This window comes from Nothobranchius furzeri, chromosome 10 (genome assembly GCF_043380555.1).
Source record: "Nothobranchius furzeri strain GRZ-AD chromosome 10, NfurGRZ-RIMD1, whole genome shotgun sequence".
In the NCBI taxonomy this organism is placed as follows: domain Eukaryota; kingdom Metazoa; phylum Chordata; class Actinopteri; order Cyprinodontiformes; family Nothobranchiidae; genus Nothobranchius; species Nothobranchius furzeri.
The window spans coordinates 17381447-17399943 of record NC_091750.1 but is presented as its reverse complement, the minus strand read 5'-3'; positions in this window follow the sequence as shown (position 1 = coordinate 17399943).

Below are 18497 nucleotides of genomic sequence, written 5' to 3'. Positions count from 1 at the left end.
GTACACTAAAACAAACCTGATCTCTCTAGGACATTCAGAAGCCAAGTTATAAGCCCACAAAGGTGTAACTGGACTACTTCTTTAAAGTGACACCAGGCCTGGTGACCTTTGGGACATGGTTTTACCCCCTATAGGAATGTGCGATCATCATGAAACGTTCAGATCCCTTACAACTCAGTAGATTCTACCTTCTTGAAACGTTTCAGCCTGATTGGACCTTGTTTTCACACAAATGGACCCAGAATGATGTGAAATTGTGCTTCGTGCAACATAATTCTGGGTGCCATTTACAAACCATAAGTGCTAATGACTCTATTCCTTTTTGTGGTTGTAGGGGCTGTTGATTGGAGTACTCTAAAACAAACCTGACCTCTCTAGGATATTCAGAAGCCAAGGTATAAGCCCACAAAGGTGTAACTGGACTACTTCTTTAAAGTGACACCAGGCCCGGTGACCTTTGGGACATGGTTTGACCCCCTATAGGAATGTACGATCATTATGAAAGTTCAGATCACTTACAACTCAATAGATTCTACCTTCTTGTAACGTTTCATCCTTATTGGACCTTGTTTTCACACAAATGGACCCAGAATGATGTGAAATTGTGCTTCGTGCAACATAATTCTGGGTGCCATTTACAAACCAAAGGTGCTAATGACTCCATTCCTTTTTGTGGATGTAGGGGCTATTGATTGGAGTACACTAAAGCAAACCTGATCTCTCTAGGACATTCAGAAGCCAAGTTATAAGCCCACAAATGTGTAACTGGACTACTTCTTTAAATTGACACCAGATCCGGTGATGTTTGGGACATGGTTTGACCCCCTTAGGAAAGTGCTATCATCATGAAACGTTCAGATCACTTACAACTCAATAGATTCTACCTTACTGTAACGTTTCAGCCTGATTGGACCTTGTTTTCACACAAATGGACCCAGAATGATGTGAAATTGTGCTTCGTGCAACATAAATCTGGGTGCCATTTACAAACCATAAGTGCTAATGACTCCATTCCTTTTTGTCGTTGTAGGGGCTGTTGATTGGAGTACACTAAAACAAACCTGATCTCTCTAGGACATTCAGAAGCCAAGTTATAAGCCCACAAATGTGTAACTGGACTACTTCTTTAAAGTGACACCAGGCCTGGTGACCTTTGGGACATTGTTTGACCCCCTATAGGAATGTGCGATCATCATGAATCGTTCAGATCACTCACAATTCAATAGATTCTACCTTCTTGTAACGTTTCAGCCTGATTGGGCCATGTTTTCACACAAATGGACCCAGAATGATGTGAAATTGTGTTTCGTGCAACATAATTCTGGGTGCCATTTACAAACCATAAGTGCTAATGACTCCATTCCTTTTTGTGGTTGTAGGGGCTGTTGATTGGAGTACATTAAAACAAACCTGATCTCTCTAGGACATTCAGAAGCCAAGTTATAAGCCCACAAAGGTGTAACTGGACTACTTATTTAAAGTGACACCAGGCCCGGTGACCTTTGGGACATGGTTTGACCCCCTATAGGAATGTGCGATCATCATGAAACGTTCAGATCACTTACAACTCAATAGATTCTACCTTCTTGTAACGTTTCAGCCTGATTGGACCTTGTTTTCACACAAATGAACCCAGAATGATGTGAAATTGTGCTTCGTGCAACATAATTCTGGGTGCCATTTAAAAACCATAAGTGCTAATGACTCCACTCCTTTTTGTGGTAATGGGGGCTGATAATTGGAGTACTCTAAAAAAACCTGACCTCTCTAGGATATTCAGAAGCCAAGTTATAAGCCCACAAAGGTGTAACTGGACTACTTCTTTAAATTGACACCAGATCCGGTGACCTTTGGGACATGGTTTGACCCCCTTAGGAAAGTGCTATCATCATGAAACGTTCAGATCACTTACAACTCAATAGATTCTACCTTCCTGTAACGTTTCTAGCTGATTGGACCTTGTTTTCACACAAATGAACCCAGAATGATGTTAAATTGTGCTTCGTGCAACATAATTCTAGTTGCCATTTACAAACCATAAGTGCTAATGACTCCATTCCTTTTTGTGGTTGTAGGGGCTGTTGATTGGAGTACACTAAAACAAACCTGATCTCTCTAGGACATTCAGAAGCCAAGTTATAAGCCCACAAATGTGTAACTGGACTACTTCTTTAAATTGACACCAGATCCGGTGATGTTTGGGACATGGTTTGACCCCCTTAGGAAAGTGCTATCATCATGAAACGTTCAGATCACTTACAACTCAATAGATTCTACCTTACTGTAACGTTTCAGCCTGATTGGACCTTGTTTTCACACAAATGGACCCAGAATGATGTGAAATTGTGCTTCGTGCAACATAAATCTGGGTGCCATTTACAAACCATAAGTGCTAATGACTCCATTCCTTTTTGTCGTTGTAGGGGCTGTTGATTGGAGTACACTAAAACAAACCTGATCTCTCTAGGACATTCAGAAGCCAAGTTATAAGCCCACAAATGTGTAACTGGACTACTTCTTTAAAGTGACACCAGGCCCGTTGACCTTTGGGACATGGTTTGACCGCAATTATGAATGTGCGATCATCATGAAACGTTCAGATCACTTACAACTCAATAGATTCTACCTTCTTGTAACGTTTCAGCCTGATTGGACCTTGTTTTCACATAAATGGACCCAGAATGATGTGAAATTGTGCTTCGTGCAACATAATTCTAGTTGCCATTTACAAACCATAAGTGCTAATGACTCCATTCCTTTTTGTGGTTGTAGGGGCTGTTGATTGGAGTACACTAAAACAAACCTGATCTCTCTAGGACATTCAGAAGCCAAGTTATAAGCCCACAAATGTGTAACTGGACTACTTCTTTAAATTGACACCAGATCCGGTGATGTTTGGGACATGGTTTGACCCCCTTAGGAAAGTGCTATCATCATGAAACGTTCAGATCACTTACAACTCAATAGATTCTACCTTACTGTAACGTTTCAGCCTGATTGGACCTTGTTTTCACACAAATGGACCCAGAATGATGTGAAATTCTGCTTCGTGCAACATAAATCTGGGTGCCATTTACAAACCATAAGTGCTAATGACTCCATTCCTTTTTGTCGTTGTAGGGGCTGTTGATTGGAGTACACTAAAACAAACCTGATCTCTCTAGGACATTCAGAAGCCAAGTTATAAGCCCACAAATGTGTAACTGGACTACTTCTTTAAAGTGACACCAGGCCTGGTGACCTTTGGGACATGGTTTGACCCCCTATAGGAATGTGCGATCATCATGAATCGTTCAGATCACTTACAATTCAATAGATTCTACCTTCTTGTAACGTTTCAGCCTGATTGGGCCTTGTTTTCACACAAATGGACCCAGAATGATGTGAAATTGTGTTTCGTGCAACATAATTCTGGGTGCCATTTACAAACCATAAGTGCTAATGACTCCATTCCTTTTTGTGGTTGTAGGGGCTGTTGATTGGAGTACATTAAAACAAACCTGATCTCTCTAGGACATTCAGAAGCCAAGTTATAAGCCCACAAAGGTGTAACTGGACTACTTATTTAAAGTGACACCAGGCCCGGTGACCTTTGGGACATGGTTTGACCCCCTATAGGAATGTGCGATCATCATGAAACGTTCAGATCACTTACAACTCAATAGATTCTACCTTCTTGTAACGTTTCAGCCTGATTGGACCTTGTTTTCACACAAATGAACCCAGAATGATGTGAAATTGTGCTTCGTGCAACATAATTCTGGGTGCCATTTAAAAACCATAAGTGCTAATGACTCCACTCCTTTTTGTGGTAATGGGGGCTGATAATTGGAGTACTCTAAAAAAACCTGACCTCTCTAGGATATTCAGAAGCCAAGTTATAAGCCCACAAAGGTGTAACTGGACTACTTCTTTAAATTGACACCAGATCCGGTGACCTTTGGGACATGGTTTGACCCCCTTAGGAAAGTGCTATCATCATGAAACGTTCAGATCACTTACAACTCAATAGATTCTACCTTCCTGTAACGTTTCTAGCTGATTGGACCTTGTTTTCACACAAATGAACCCAGAATGATGTTAAATTGTGCTTCATGCAACATAATTCTAGTTGCCATTTACAAACCATAAGTGCTAATGACTCCATTCCTTTTTGTGGTTGTAGGGGCTGTTGATTGGAGTACACTAAAACAAACCTGATCTCTCTAGGACATTCAGAAGCCAAGTTATAAGCCCACAAATGTGTAACTGGACTACTTCTTTAAATTGACACCAGATCCGGTGATGTTTGGGACATGGTTTGACCCCCTATAGGAATGTGCGATCATCATGAAACGTTCAGATCACTTACAACTCAATAGATTCTACCTTCTTGTAACGTTTCAGCCTGATTGGACCTTGTTTTCACACAAATGAACCCAGAATGATGTGAAATTGTGCTTCGTGCAACATAATTCTGGGTGCCATTTAAAAACCATAAGTGCTAATGACTCCACTCCTTTTTGTGGTAATGGGGGCTGATAATTGGAGTACTCTAAAAAAACCTGACCTCTCTAGGATATTCAGAAGCCAAGTTATAAGCCCACAAAGGTGTAACTGGACTACTTCTTTAAATTGACACCAGATCCGGTGACCTTTGGGACATGGTTTGACCCCCTTAGGAAAGTGCTATCATCATGAAACGTTCAGATCACTTACAACTCAATAGATTCTACCTTCCTGTAACGTTTCTAGCTGATTGGACCTTGTTTTCACACAAATGAACCCAGAATGATGTTAAATTGTGCTTCGTGCAACATAATTCTAGTTGCCATTTACAAACCATAAGTGCTAATGACTCCATTCCTTTTTGTGGTTGTAGGGGCTGTTGATTGGAGTACACTAAAACAAACCTGATCTCTCTAGGACATTCAGAAGCCAAGTTATAAGCCCACAAATGTGTAACTGGACTACTTCTTTAAATTGACACCAGATCCGGTGATGTTTGGGACATGGTTTGACCCCCTTAGGAAAGTGCTATCATCATGAAACGTTCAGATCACTTACAACTCAATAGATTCTACCTTACTGTAACGTTTCAGCCTGATTGGACCTTGTTTTCACACAAATGGACCCAGAATGATGTGAAATTGTGCTTCGTGCAACATAAATCTGGGTGCCATTTACAAACCATAAGTGCTAATGACTCCATTCCTTTTTGTCGTTGTAGGGGCTGTTGATTGGAGTACACTAAAACAAACCTGATCTCTCTAGGACATTCAGAAGCCAAGTTATAAGCCCACAAATGTGTAACTGGACTACTTCTTTAAAGTGACACCAGGCCTGGTGACCTTTGGGACATGGTTTGACCCCCTATAGGAATGTGCGATCATCATGAATCGTTCAGATCACTTACAATTCAATAGATTCTACCTTCTTGTAACGTTTCAGCCTGATTGGGCCTTGTTTTCACACAAATGGACCCAGAATGATGTGAAATTGTGCTTCGTGCAACATAATTCTGAGTGCCATTTACAAACCATAAGTGCTAATGACTCCATTCCTTTTTGTGGTTGTAGGGGCTGTTGATTGGAGTACATTAAAACAAACCTGATCTCTCTAGGACATTCAGAAGCCAAGTTAAAAGCCCACAAAGGTGTAACTGGACTACTTATTTAAAGTGACACCAGGCCCGGTGACCTTTGGGATATGGTTTGACCCCCTATAGGAATGTGCGATAATCATGAAACGTTCAGATCACTTACAACTCAATAGATTCTACCTTCTTGTAACGTTTCAGCCTGATTGGACCTTGTTTTCACACAAATGAACCCAGAATGATGTGAAATTGTGCTTCGTGCAACATAATTCTGGGTGCCATTTAAAAACCATAAGTGCTAATGACTCCACTCCTTTTTGTGGTAATGGGGGCTGATAATTGGAGTACTCTAAAAAAAACCCTGACCTCTCTAGGATATTCAGAAGCCAAGTTATAAGCCCACAAAGGTGTAACTGGACTACTTCTTTAAAATGACACCAGATCCGGTGACCTTTGGGACATGGTTTGACCCCCTTAGGAAAGTGCTATCATCATGAAACGTTCAGATCACTTACAACTCAATAGATTCTACCTTCCTGTAACGTTTCTAGCTGATTGGACCTTGTTTTCACACAAATGAACCCAGAATGATGTGAAATTGTGCTTCGTGCAACATAATTCTGGGTGCCATTTAAAAACCATAAGTGCTAATGACTCCATTCCTTTTTGGGTTGTAGGGGCTGTTGATTGGAGTACAGTAAAACAAACCTGATCTCTCTAGGACATACAGAAGCCAAGTTATAAGCCCACAAATGTGTAACTGGACTACTTCTTTAAATTGACACCAGATCTGGTGACCTTTGGGACATGGTTTGACCCCCTTAGGAAAGTGCTATCATCATGAAACGTTCAGATGACTTACAATTCAATAGATTCTACCTTCTTGTAACGTTTCAGCCTGATTGGACCTTGTTTTCACACAAATGGACCCAGAATGATGTGAAATTGTGCTTCGTGAAACATAATTCTGGGTGCCATTTACAAACCATAAGTGCTAATGACTCCATTCCTTTTTGTGGTTGTAGGGGCTGTTGATTGGAGTACATTAAAATAAACCTGATCTCTCTAGGACATTCAGAAGCCAAGTTATAAGCCCACAAAGGTGTAACTGGACTACTTATTTAAAGTGACACCAGGCCCGGTGACCTTTGGGACATGGTTTGACCCCCTATAGGAATATGCGATCATCATGAAACGTTCAGATCACTTACAACTCAATAGATTCTACCTTCTTGTAACGTTTCAGCCTGATTGGACCTTGTTTTCACACAAATGAACCCAGAATGATGTGAAATTGTTCTTCGTGCAACATAATTCTGGGTGCCATTTAAAAACCATAAGTGCTAATGACTCCATTCCTTTTTGTGGTAATGGGGGCTGATAATTGGAGTACTCTAAAACAAACCTGACCTCTCCAGGATATTCAGAAGCCAAGTTTTAAGCCCACAAAGGTGTAACTGGACTACTTCTTTAAATTGACACCAGATCCGGTGACCTTTGGGACATGGTTTGACCCCCTTAGGAAAGTGCTATCATCATGAAACGTTCAGATCACTTACAACTCAATAGATTCTACCTTCATGTAACGTTTCTAGCTGATTGGACCTTATTTTCACACAAATGAACCCAGAATGATGTGAAATTGTGCTTCGTGCAACATAATTCTGGGTGCCATTTAAAAACCATAAGTGCTAATGACTCCATTCCTTTTTGTGGTTGTAGGGGCTGTTGATTGGAGTAAACTAAAACAAACCTGAAATCTCTAGGGCATTCAGAAGCCAAGTTATAAGCCCACAAATGTGTAACTGGACTACTTCTTTAAATTGACACCAGATTCGGTGACATTTGGGACATGGTTTGACCCCCTTAGGAAAGTGCTATCATCATGAAACGTTCAGATCACTTACAACTCAATAGATTCTACCTTCCTGTAACGCCTCAGCCTGATTGGACATTGTTTTCACACAAATGAACCCAGAATGATGTGAAATTGTGCTTTGTGCAACATAATTCTGGGTGCCATTTAAAAACCATAAGTGCTAATGACTCCATTCATTTTGTTGTTGTAGGGGCTGTTGATTGGAGTACACTAAAACAAACCTGATCTCTCTAGGACATTCAGAAGCCAAGTTATATGCCCACAAATGTGTAACTGGACTACTTCTTTAAATTGACCCCAGATCCGGTGAACTTTGGGACAATGTTTGACCCCCTTAGGAAAGTGCTATCATCATGAAACGTTCAGATCACTTACAACTCAATAGATTCTACATTCCTGTAACGTTTCAGCCTGATTGGACCTTGTTTTCAAAAAAATGAACCCAGAATGATGTGAAATTGTGCTTCGTGCAACATAATTCTGGGTGCCATTTACAAACCATAAGTGCTAATGACTCCATTCCTTTTTGTGGATGTAGGGGCTGTTGATTGGAGTACACTAAAACAAACCTGACCTCTCTAGGACATTCAGAAGCCAAGTTATAAGCCCACAAATGTGTAACTGGACTACTTCTTTAAATTGACACCAGATCCGGTGACCTTTGGGACATGGTTTGACCCCCTATAGGAATGTGCGATCATCATGAAACGTTCAGATCACTTACAACTCAATAGATTCTACCTTCCTGTAACGTTTCAGCCTGATTGGACCTTGTTTTCACACAAATGAACCCAGAATGATGTGAAATTGTGCTTCGTGCAACATAATTCTGGGTGCCATTTAAAAGCCATAAGTGCTAATGACTCCATTCCTTTTTGTGGTTGTAGGGGCTGTTAATTGGAGTACTCTAAAACAAACCTGACCTATCTAGGATATTCAGAAGCCAAGTTATAAGCCCACAAAGGTGTAACTGGACTACTTCTTTAAAGTGACACCAGGCCCGGTGACCTTTGGGACATGGTTTTACCCCCTATAGGAATGTGCGATATTCATGAAACGTTCAGATCACTTTCAACTCAGTAGATTCTACCTTCTTGTAACGTTTCAGCCTGATTGGACCTTGTTTTCACACAAATGGACCAAGAATGATGTGAAATTGTGCTTCGTGCAAAAAAATTCTGGGTGCCATTGACAAACCATAAGTGCTAATGACTCCATTCCTTTTTGTGGTTGTAGGGGCTGTTGATTGGAGTACACTAAAACAAACCTGATCTCTCTAGGGCATTCAGAAGCCAAGTTATAAGCCCACAAATGTGTAACTGGACTACTTCTTTAAAGTGACACCAGATCCGGTGACGTTTGGGACATGGTTTGACCCCCTTAGGAAAGTGCTATCATCATGAAACGTTCAGATCACTTACAACTCAAAAGATTCTACCTTCCTATAACGTTTCAGCCTGATTGGACCTTGTTTTCACACAAATGAACCCAGAATGATGTGAAATTGTGCTTCGTGCAACATAATTCTGGGTGCCATTTACAAACCATTAGTGCTAATGACTCCATTCCTTTTTGTGTTTGTAGGGGCTGTTGATTGGAGTACACTAAAACAAACCTGATCTCTCTACGACATTCAGAAGCCAAGTTATAAGCCCACAAAGGTGTAACTGGACTACTTCTTTAAAGTGACACCAGGCCCGGTGACCTTTGGGACATGGTTTTACCCCCTATAGGAATGTGCGATCATCATGAAACGTTCAGATCACTTACAACTCAATAGATTCTACCTTCTTGTAACGTTTCAGCCTGATTGGACCTTGTTTTCACACAAATGAACCCAGAATGATGTGAAATTGTGCTTTGTGCAACATAATTCTGGGTGCCATTTAAAAACCATAAGTGCTAATGACTCCATTCCTTTTTGTGGTTGTAGGGGCTGTTGATTGGAGTACACTAAAACAAACCTGATCTCTCTAGGACATTCAGAAGCCAAGTTATATGCCCACAAATGTGTAACTGGACTACTACTTTAAATTGACCCCAGATCCGGTGAACTTTGGGACAATGTTTGACCCCCTTAGGAAAGTGCTATCATCATGAAACGTTCAGATCACTTACAACTCAATAGATTCTACCTTCCTGTAACGTTTCAGCCTGATTGGACCTTGTTTTCACACAAATGAACCCAGAATGATGTGAAATTGTGCTTCGTGCAACATAATTCTGGGTGCCATTTACAAACCATAAGTGCTAATGACTCCATTCCTTTTTGTGGATGTAGGGGCTGTTGATTGGAGTACACTAAAACAAACCTGACCTCTCTAGGACATTCAGAAGCCAAGTTATAAGCCCACAAATGTGTAACTGGACTACTTCGTTAAATGGACACCAGATCCGGTGACCTTTGGGACATGGTTTGACCCCCTATAGGAATGTGCGATCATCATGAAACGTTCAGATCACTTACAACTCAATAGATTCTACCTTCCTGTAACGTTTCAGCCTGATTGGACCTTGTTTTCACACAAATGAACCCAGAATGATGTGAAATTGTGCTTCGTGCAACATAATTCTGGGTGCCATTTAAAAGCCATAAGTGCTAATGACTCCATTCCTTTTTGTGGTTGTAGGGGCTGTTAATTGGAGTACTCTAAAACAAACCTGACCTCTCTAGGATATTCAGAAGCCAAGTTATAAGCCCACAAGGTGTAACTGGACTACTACTTTAAAGTGACACCAGGCCCGGTGACCTTTGGGACATGGTTTTACCCCCTATAGGAATGTGCGATCATCATGAAATGTTCAGATCACTTACAACTCAGTAGATTCTACCTTCTTGTAACGTTTCAGCCTGATTGGACCTTGTTTTCACACAAATGGACCAAGAATGATGTGAAATTGTGCTTCGTGCAACATAATTATGGGTGCCATTGACAAACCATAAGTGCTAATGACTCCATTCCTTTTTGTGGTTGTAGGGGCTGTTGATTGGAGTACACTAAAACAAACCTGACCTCTCTAGGACATTCAGAAGCCAAGTTATAAGCCCACAAATGTGTAACTGGACTACTTCGTTAAATGGACACCAGATCCGGTGACCTTTGGGACATGGTTTGACCCCCTATAGGAATGTGCGATCATCATGAAACGTTCAGATCACTTACAACTCAATAGATTCTACCTTCCTGTAACGTTTCAGCCTGATTGGACCTTGTTTTCACACAAATGAACCCAGAATGATGTGAAATTGTGCTTCGTGCAACATAATTCTGGGTGCCATTTAAAAGCCATAAGTGCTAATGACTCCATTCCTTTTTGTGGTTGTAGGGGCTGTTAATTGGAGTACTCTAAAACAAACCTGACCTCTCTAGGATATTCAGAAGCCAAGTTATAAGCCCACAAGGTGTAACTGGACTACTACTTTAAAGTGACACCAGGCCCGGTGACCTTTGGGACATGGTTTTACCCCCTATAGGAATGTGCGATCATCATGAAATGTTCAGATCACTTACAACTCAGTAGATTCTACCTTCTTGTAACGTTTCAGCCTGATTGGACCTTGTTTTCACACAAATGGACCAAGAATGATGTGAAATTGTGCTTCGTGCAACATAATTATGGGTGCCATTGACAAACCATAAGTGCTAATGACTCCATTCCTTTTTGTGGTTGTAGGGGCTGTTGATTGGAGTACACTAAAACAAACCTGATCTCTCTAGGGCATTCAGAAGCCAAGTTATAAGCCCACAAATGTGTAACTGGACTACTTCTTTAAATTGACACCAGATCCGGTGACGTTTGGGACATGGTTTGACCCCCTTAGGAAAGTGCTATCATCATGAAACGTTCAGATCACTTACAACTCAATAGATTCTACCTTCCTATAACGTTTCAGCCTGATTTGACCTTGTTTTCACACAAATGAACCCAGAATGATGTGAAATTGTGCTTCGTATAACATAATTCTGGGTGCCATTTAAAAGCCATAAGTGCTAATGACTCCATTCCTTTTTGTGGTTGTAGGGGCTGTTAATTGGAGTACTCTAAAACAAACCTGACCTCTCTAGGATATTCAGAAGCCAAGTTATAAGCCCACAAGGTGTAACTGGACTACTTCTTTAAAGTGACACCAGGCCCGGTGACCTTTGGGACATGGTTTTACCCCCTATAGGAATGTGCGATCATCATGAAACGTTCAGATCACTTACAACTCAGTAGATTCTACCTTCTTGTAACGTTTCAGCCTGATTGGACCTTGTTTTCACACAAATGGACCAAGAATGATGTGAAATTGTGCTTCGTGCAACATAATTATGGGTGCCATTGACAAACCATAAGTGCTAATGACTCCATTCCTTTTTGTGGTTGTAGGGGCTGTTGATTGGAGTACACTAAAACAAACCTGATCTCTCTAGGGCATTCAGAAGCCAAGTTATAAGCCCACAAATGTGTAACTGGACTACTTCTTTAAATTGACACCAGATCCGGTGACGTTTGGGACATGGTTTGACCCCCTTAGGAAAGTGCTATCATCATGAAACGTTCAGATCACTTACAACTCAATAGATTCTACCTTCCTATAACGTTTCAGCCTGATTGGACCTTGTTTTCACACAAATGAACCCAGAATGATGTGAAATTGTGCTTCGTATAACATAATTCTGGGTGCCATTTAAAAACCATAAGTGCTAATGACTCCAATCCTTTTTGTGGTTGTAGGGGCTGTTGATTGGAGTACACTAAAACAAACCTGATCTCTCTAGGGCATTCAGAAGCCAAGTTATAAGCCCACAAATGTGTAACTGGACTACTTCTTTAAATTGACACCAGATCCGGTGACGTTTGGGACATGGTTTGACCCCCTTAGGAAAGTGCTATCATCATGAAACGTTCAGATCACTTTCAACTCAGTAGATTCTACCTTCTTGTAACGTTTCAGCCTGATTGGACCTTGTTTTCACACAAATGGACCAAGAATGATGTGAAATTGTGCTTCGTGCAACATAATTCTGGGTGCCATTGACAAACCATAAGTGCTAATGACTCCATTCCTTTTTGTGTTTGTAGGGGCTGTTGATTGGAGTACACTAAAACAAACCTGATCTCTCTAGGACATTCAGAAGCCAAGTTATAAGCCCACAAAGGTGTAACTGGACTACTTCTTTAAAGTGACACCAGGCCCGGTGACCTTTGGGACATGGTTTTACCCCCTATAGGAATGTGCGATCATCATGAAACGTTCAGATCACTTACAACTCAATAGATTCTACCTTCTTGTAACGTTTCAGCCTGATTGGACCTTGTTTTCACACAAATGAACCCAGAATGATGTGAAATTGTGCTTCGTGCAACATAATTCTGGGTGCCATTTAAAAACCATAAGTGCTAATGACTCCATTCCTTTTTGTGGTTGTAGGGGCTGTTGATTGGAGTACACTAAAACAAACCTGATCTCTCTAGGACATTCAGAAGCCAAGTTATATGCCCACAAATGTGTAACTGGACTACTACTTTAAATTGACCCCAGATCCGGTGAACTTTGGGACAATGTTTGACCCCCTTAGGAAAGTGCTATCATCATGAAACGTTCAGATCACTTACAACTCAATAGATTCTACCTTCCTGTAACGTTTCAGCCTGATTGGACCTTGTTTTCACACAAATGAACCCAGAATGATGTGAAATTGTGCTTCGTGCAACATAATTCTGGGTGCCATTTACAAACCATAAGTGCTAATGACTCCATTCCTTTTTGTGGATGTAGGGGCTGTTGATTGGAGTACACTAAAACAAACCTGACCTCTCTAGGATATTCAGAAGCCAAGTTATAAGCCCACAAATGTGTAACTGGACTACTTCGTTAAATGGACACCAGATCCGGTGACCTTTGGGACATGGTTTGACCCCCTATAGGAATGTGCGATCATCATGAAACGTTCAGATCACTTACAACTCAATAGATTCTACCTTCCTGTAACGTTTCAGCCTGATTGGACCTTGTTTTCACACAAATGAACCCAGAATGATGAGAAATTGTGCTTCGTGCAACATAATTCTGGGTGCCATTTAAAAGCCATAAGTGCTAATGACTCCATTCCTTTTTGTGGTTGTAGGGGCTGTTAATTGGAGTACTCTAAAACAAACCTGACCTCTCTAGGATATTCAGAAGCCAAGTTATAAGCCCACAAGGTGTAACTGGACTACTACTTTAAAGTGACACCAGGCCCGGTGACCTTTGGGACATGGTTTTACCCCCTATAGGAATGTGCGATCATCATGAAACGTTCAGATCACTTACAACTCAGTAGATTCTACCTTCTTGTAACGTTTCAGCCTGATTGGACCTTGTTTTCACACAAATGGACCAAGAATGATGTGAAATTGTGCTTCGTGCAACATAATTATGGGTGCCATTGACAAACCATAAGTGCTAATGACTCCATTCCTTTTTGTGGTTGTAGGGGCTGTTGATTGGAGTACACTAAAACAAACCTGATCTCTCTAGGGCATTCAGAAGCCAAGTTATAAGCCCACAAATGTGTAACTGGACTACTTCTTTAAATTGACACCAGATCCGGTGACGTTTGGGACATGGTTTGACCCCCTTAGGAAAGTGCTATCATCATGAAACGTTCAGATCACTTACAACTCAATAGATTCTACCTTCCTATAACGTTTCAGCCTGATAGGACCTTGTTTTCACACAAATGAACCCAGAATGATGTGAAATTGTGCTTCGTATAACATAATTCTGGGTGCCATTTAAAAACCATAAGTGCTAATGACTCCAATCCTTTTTGTGGTTGTAGGGGCTGTTGATTGGAGTACACTAAAACAAACCTGATCTGTCTAGGACATTCAGAAGCCAAGTTGTAAGCCCACAAATGTGTAACTGGACTACTTCTTTAAATTGACACCAGATCCGGTGACCTTTGGGACATGGTTTGACCCCCTTAGGAAAGTGCTATCATCATGAAACGTTCAGATCACTTACAACTCAATAGATTCTACCTTCCTGAAACGTTTCAGCCTGATTGGACCTTGTTTTCACACAAATGAACCCAGAATGATGTGAAATTGTGCTTCGTGCAACATAATTCTGGGTGCCATTTAAAAACCATAAGTGCTAATGACTCCATTCCTTTTTGCGGTTGTAGGGGCTGTTGATTGGAGTACACTAAAACAAACCTGATCTCTCTAGGGCATTCAGATGTCAAGTTATAAGCCCACAAAGGTGTAACTGGACTACTTCTTTAAAGTTACACTAGGCCCGGTGACCTTTGGGACATGGTTTTACCCCCTATAGGAATGTGCGATCATCATGAAACGTTCAGATCACTTACAACTCAGTAGATTCTACCTTCTTGTAACGTTTCAGCCTGATTGGACCTTGTTTTCACACAAATGGACCCAGAATGATGTGAAATTGTGCTTCGTGCAACATAATTCTGGGTACCATTTACAAACAATAAGTGCTAATGACTCCGTTCCTTTTTGTGGTTGTAGGGGCTGTTGATTGGAGTACACTAAAACAAACCTGATCTCTCTAGGGCATTCAGAATTGAAGTTATAAGCCCACAAATGTGTAACTGGACTACTTCTTTAAATTGACACCAGATCCGGTGACGTTTGGGACATGGTTTGAACCCTTAGGAAAGTGCTATCATCATGAAACGTTCAGATCACTTACAACTCAATAGATTCTACCTTCCTATAACGTTTCAGCCTGATTGGACCTTGTTTTCACATAAATGAACCCAGAATGATGTGAAATTGTGCTTCGTGCAACATAATTCTGGGTGCCATTTACAAACCATAAGTGCTAATGACTCCATTCCTTTTAGTGGTTGTAGGGGCTGTTAATTGGAGTACTCTAAAACAAACCTGACCTCTCTAGGATATTCAGAAGCCAAGTTATAAGCCCACAAAGGTGTAACTGGACTACTACTTTAAAGTGACACCAGGCCCGGTGACCTTTGGGACATGGTTTTACCCCCTATAGGAATGTGCGATCATCATGAAACGTTCAGATCACTTACAACTCAGTAGATTCTACCTTCTTGTAACGTTTCAGCCTGATTGGACCTTGTTTTCACACAAATGGACCAAGAATGATGTGAAATTGTGCTTCGTGCAACATAATTATGGGTGCCATTGACAAACCATAAGTGCTAATGACTCCATTCCTTTTTGTGGTTGTAGGGGCTGTTGATTGGAGTACACTAAAACAAACCTGATCTCTCTAGGGCATTCAGAAGCCAAGTTATAAGCCCACAAATGTGTAACTGGACTACTTCTTTAAATTGACACCAGATCCGGTGACGTTTGGGACATGGTTTGACCCCCTTAGGAAAGTGCTATCATCATGAAACGTTCAGATCACTTACAACTCAATAGATTCTACCTTCCTATAACGTTTCAGCCTGATTGGACCTTGTTTTCACACAAATGAACCCAGAATGATGTGAAATTGTGCTTCGTATAACATAATTCTGGGTGCCATTTAAAAGCCATAAGTGCTAATGACTCCATTCCTTTTTGTGGTTGTAGGGGCTGTTAATTGGAGTACTCTAAAACAAACCTGACCTCTCTAGGATATTCAGAAGCCAAGTTATAAGCCCACAAGGTGTAACTGGACTACTTCTTTAAAGTGACACCAGGCCCGGTGACCTTTGGGACATGGTTTTACCCCCTATAGGAATGTGCGATCATCATGAAACGTTCAGATCACTTACAACTCAGTAGATTCTACCTTCTTGTAACGTTTCAGCCTGATTGGACCTTGTTTTCACACAAATGGACCAAGAATGATGTGAAATTGTGCTTCGTGCAACATAATTATGGGTGCCATTGACAAACCATAAGTGCTAATGACTCCATTCCTTTTTGTGGTTGTAGGGGCTGTTGATTGGAGTACACTAAAACAAACCTGATCTCTCTAGGGCATTCAGAAGCCAAGTTATAAGCCCACAAATGTGTAACTGGACTACTTCTTTAAATTGACACCAGATCCGGTGACGTTTGGGACATGGTTTGACCCCCTTAGGAAAGTGCTATCATCATGAAACGTTCAGATCACTTACAACTCAATAGATTCTACCTTCCTATAACGTTTCAGCCTGATAGGACCTTGTTTTCACACAAATGAACCCAGAATGATGTGAAATTGTGCTTCGTATAACATAATTCTGGGTGCCATTTAAAAACCATAAGTGCTAATGACTCCAATCCTTTTTGTGGTTGTAGGGGCTGTTGATTGGAGTACACTAAAACAAACCTGATCTGTCTAGGACATTCAGAAGCCAAGTTGTAAGCCCACAAATGTGTAACTGGACTACTTCTTTAAATTGACACCAGATCCGGTGACCTTTGGGACATGGTTTGACCCCCTTAGGAAAGTGCTATCATCATGAAACGTTCAGATCACTTACAACTCAATAGATTCTACCTTCCTGAAACGTTTCAGCCTGATTGGACCTTGTTTTCACACAAATGAACCCAGAATGATGTGAAATTGTGCTTCGTGCAACATAATTCTGGGTGCCATTTAAAAACCATAAGTGCTAATGACTCCATTCCTTTTTGCGGTTGTAGGGGCTGTTGATTGGAGTACACTAAAACAAACCTGATCTCTCTAGGGCATTCAGATGTCAAGTTATAAGCCCACAAAGGTGTAACTGGACTACTACTTTAAAGTTACACTAGGCCCGGTGACCTTTGGGACATGGTTTTACCCCCTATAGGAATGTGCGATCATCATGAAACGTTCAGATCACTTACAACTCAGTAGATTCTACCTTCTTGTAACGTTTCAGCCTGATTGGACCTTGTTTTCACACAAATGGACCCAGAATGATGTGAAATTGTGCTTCGTGCAACATAATTCTGGGTACCATTTACAAACAATAAGTGCTAATGACTCCGTTCCTTTTTGTGGTTGTAGGGGCTGTTGATTGGAGTACACTAAAACAAACCTGATCTCTCTAGGGCATTCAGAATTGAAGTTATAAGCCCACAAATGTGTAACTGGACTACTTCTTTAAATTGACACCAGATCCGGTGACGTTTGGGACATGGTTTGAACCCTTAGGAAAGTGCTATCATCATGAAACGTTCAGATCACTTACAACTCAATAGATTCTACCTTCCTATAACGTTTCAGCCTGATTGGACCTTGTTTTCACATAAATGAACCCAGAATGATGTGAAATTGTGCTTCGTGCAACATAATTCTGGGTGCCATTTACAAACCATAAGTGCTAATGACTCCATTCCTTTTTGTGGTTGTAGGGGCTGTTAATTGGAGTACTCTAAAACAAACCTGACCTCTCTAGGATATTCAGAAGCCAAGTTATAAGCCCACAAAGGTGTAACTGGACTACTTCTTTAAAGTGACACCAGGCCCGGTGACCTTTGGGACATGATTTTACCCCCTATAGGAATGTGCGATCATCATGAAACGTTCAGATCACCTACAACTCAGTAGATTCTACCTTCTTGTAACGTTTCAGCCTGATTGGACCTTGTTTTCACACAAATGGACCAAGAATGATGTGAAATTGTGCTTCGTGCAACATAATTCTGGGTGCCATTTACAAACCATAAGTGCTAATGACTCCATTCCTTTTTGTGGTTGTAGGGGCTGTTGATTGGAGTACACTAAAACAAACCTGATCTCTCTAGGGCATTCAGAAGCCAAGTTATAAGCCACAAATGTGTAACTGGACTACTTCTTTAAATTGACACCAGATCCGGTGACGTTTGGGACATGGTTTGACCCCCTTAGGAAAGTGCTATCATCATGAAACGTTCAGATCACTTACAACTCAATAGATTCTACCTTCCTATAACGTTTCAGCCTGATTGGACCTTGTTTTCACACAAATGAACCGAGAATGATGTGAAATTGTGCTTCGTGCAACATAATTCTGGGTGCCATTTACAAACCATAAGTGCTAATGACTCCATTCCTTTTTGTGGTAATGGGGGCTGATAATTGGAGTACTCTAAAACAAACCTGACCTCTCTAGGATATTCAGA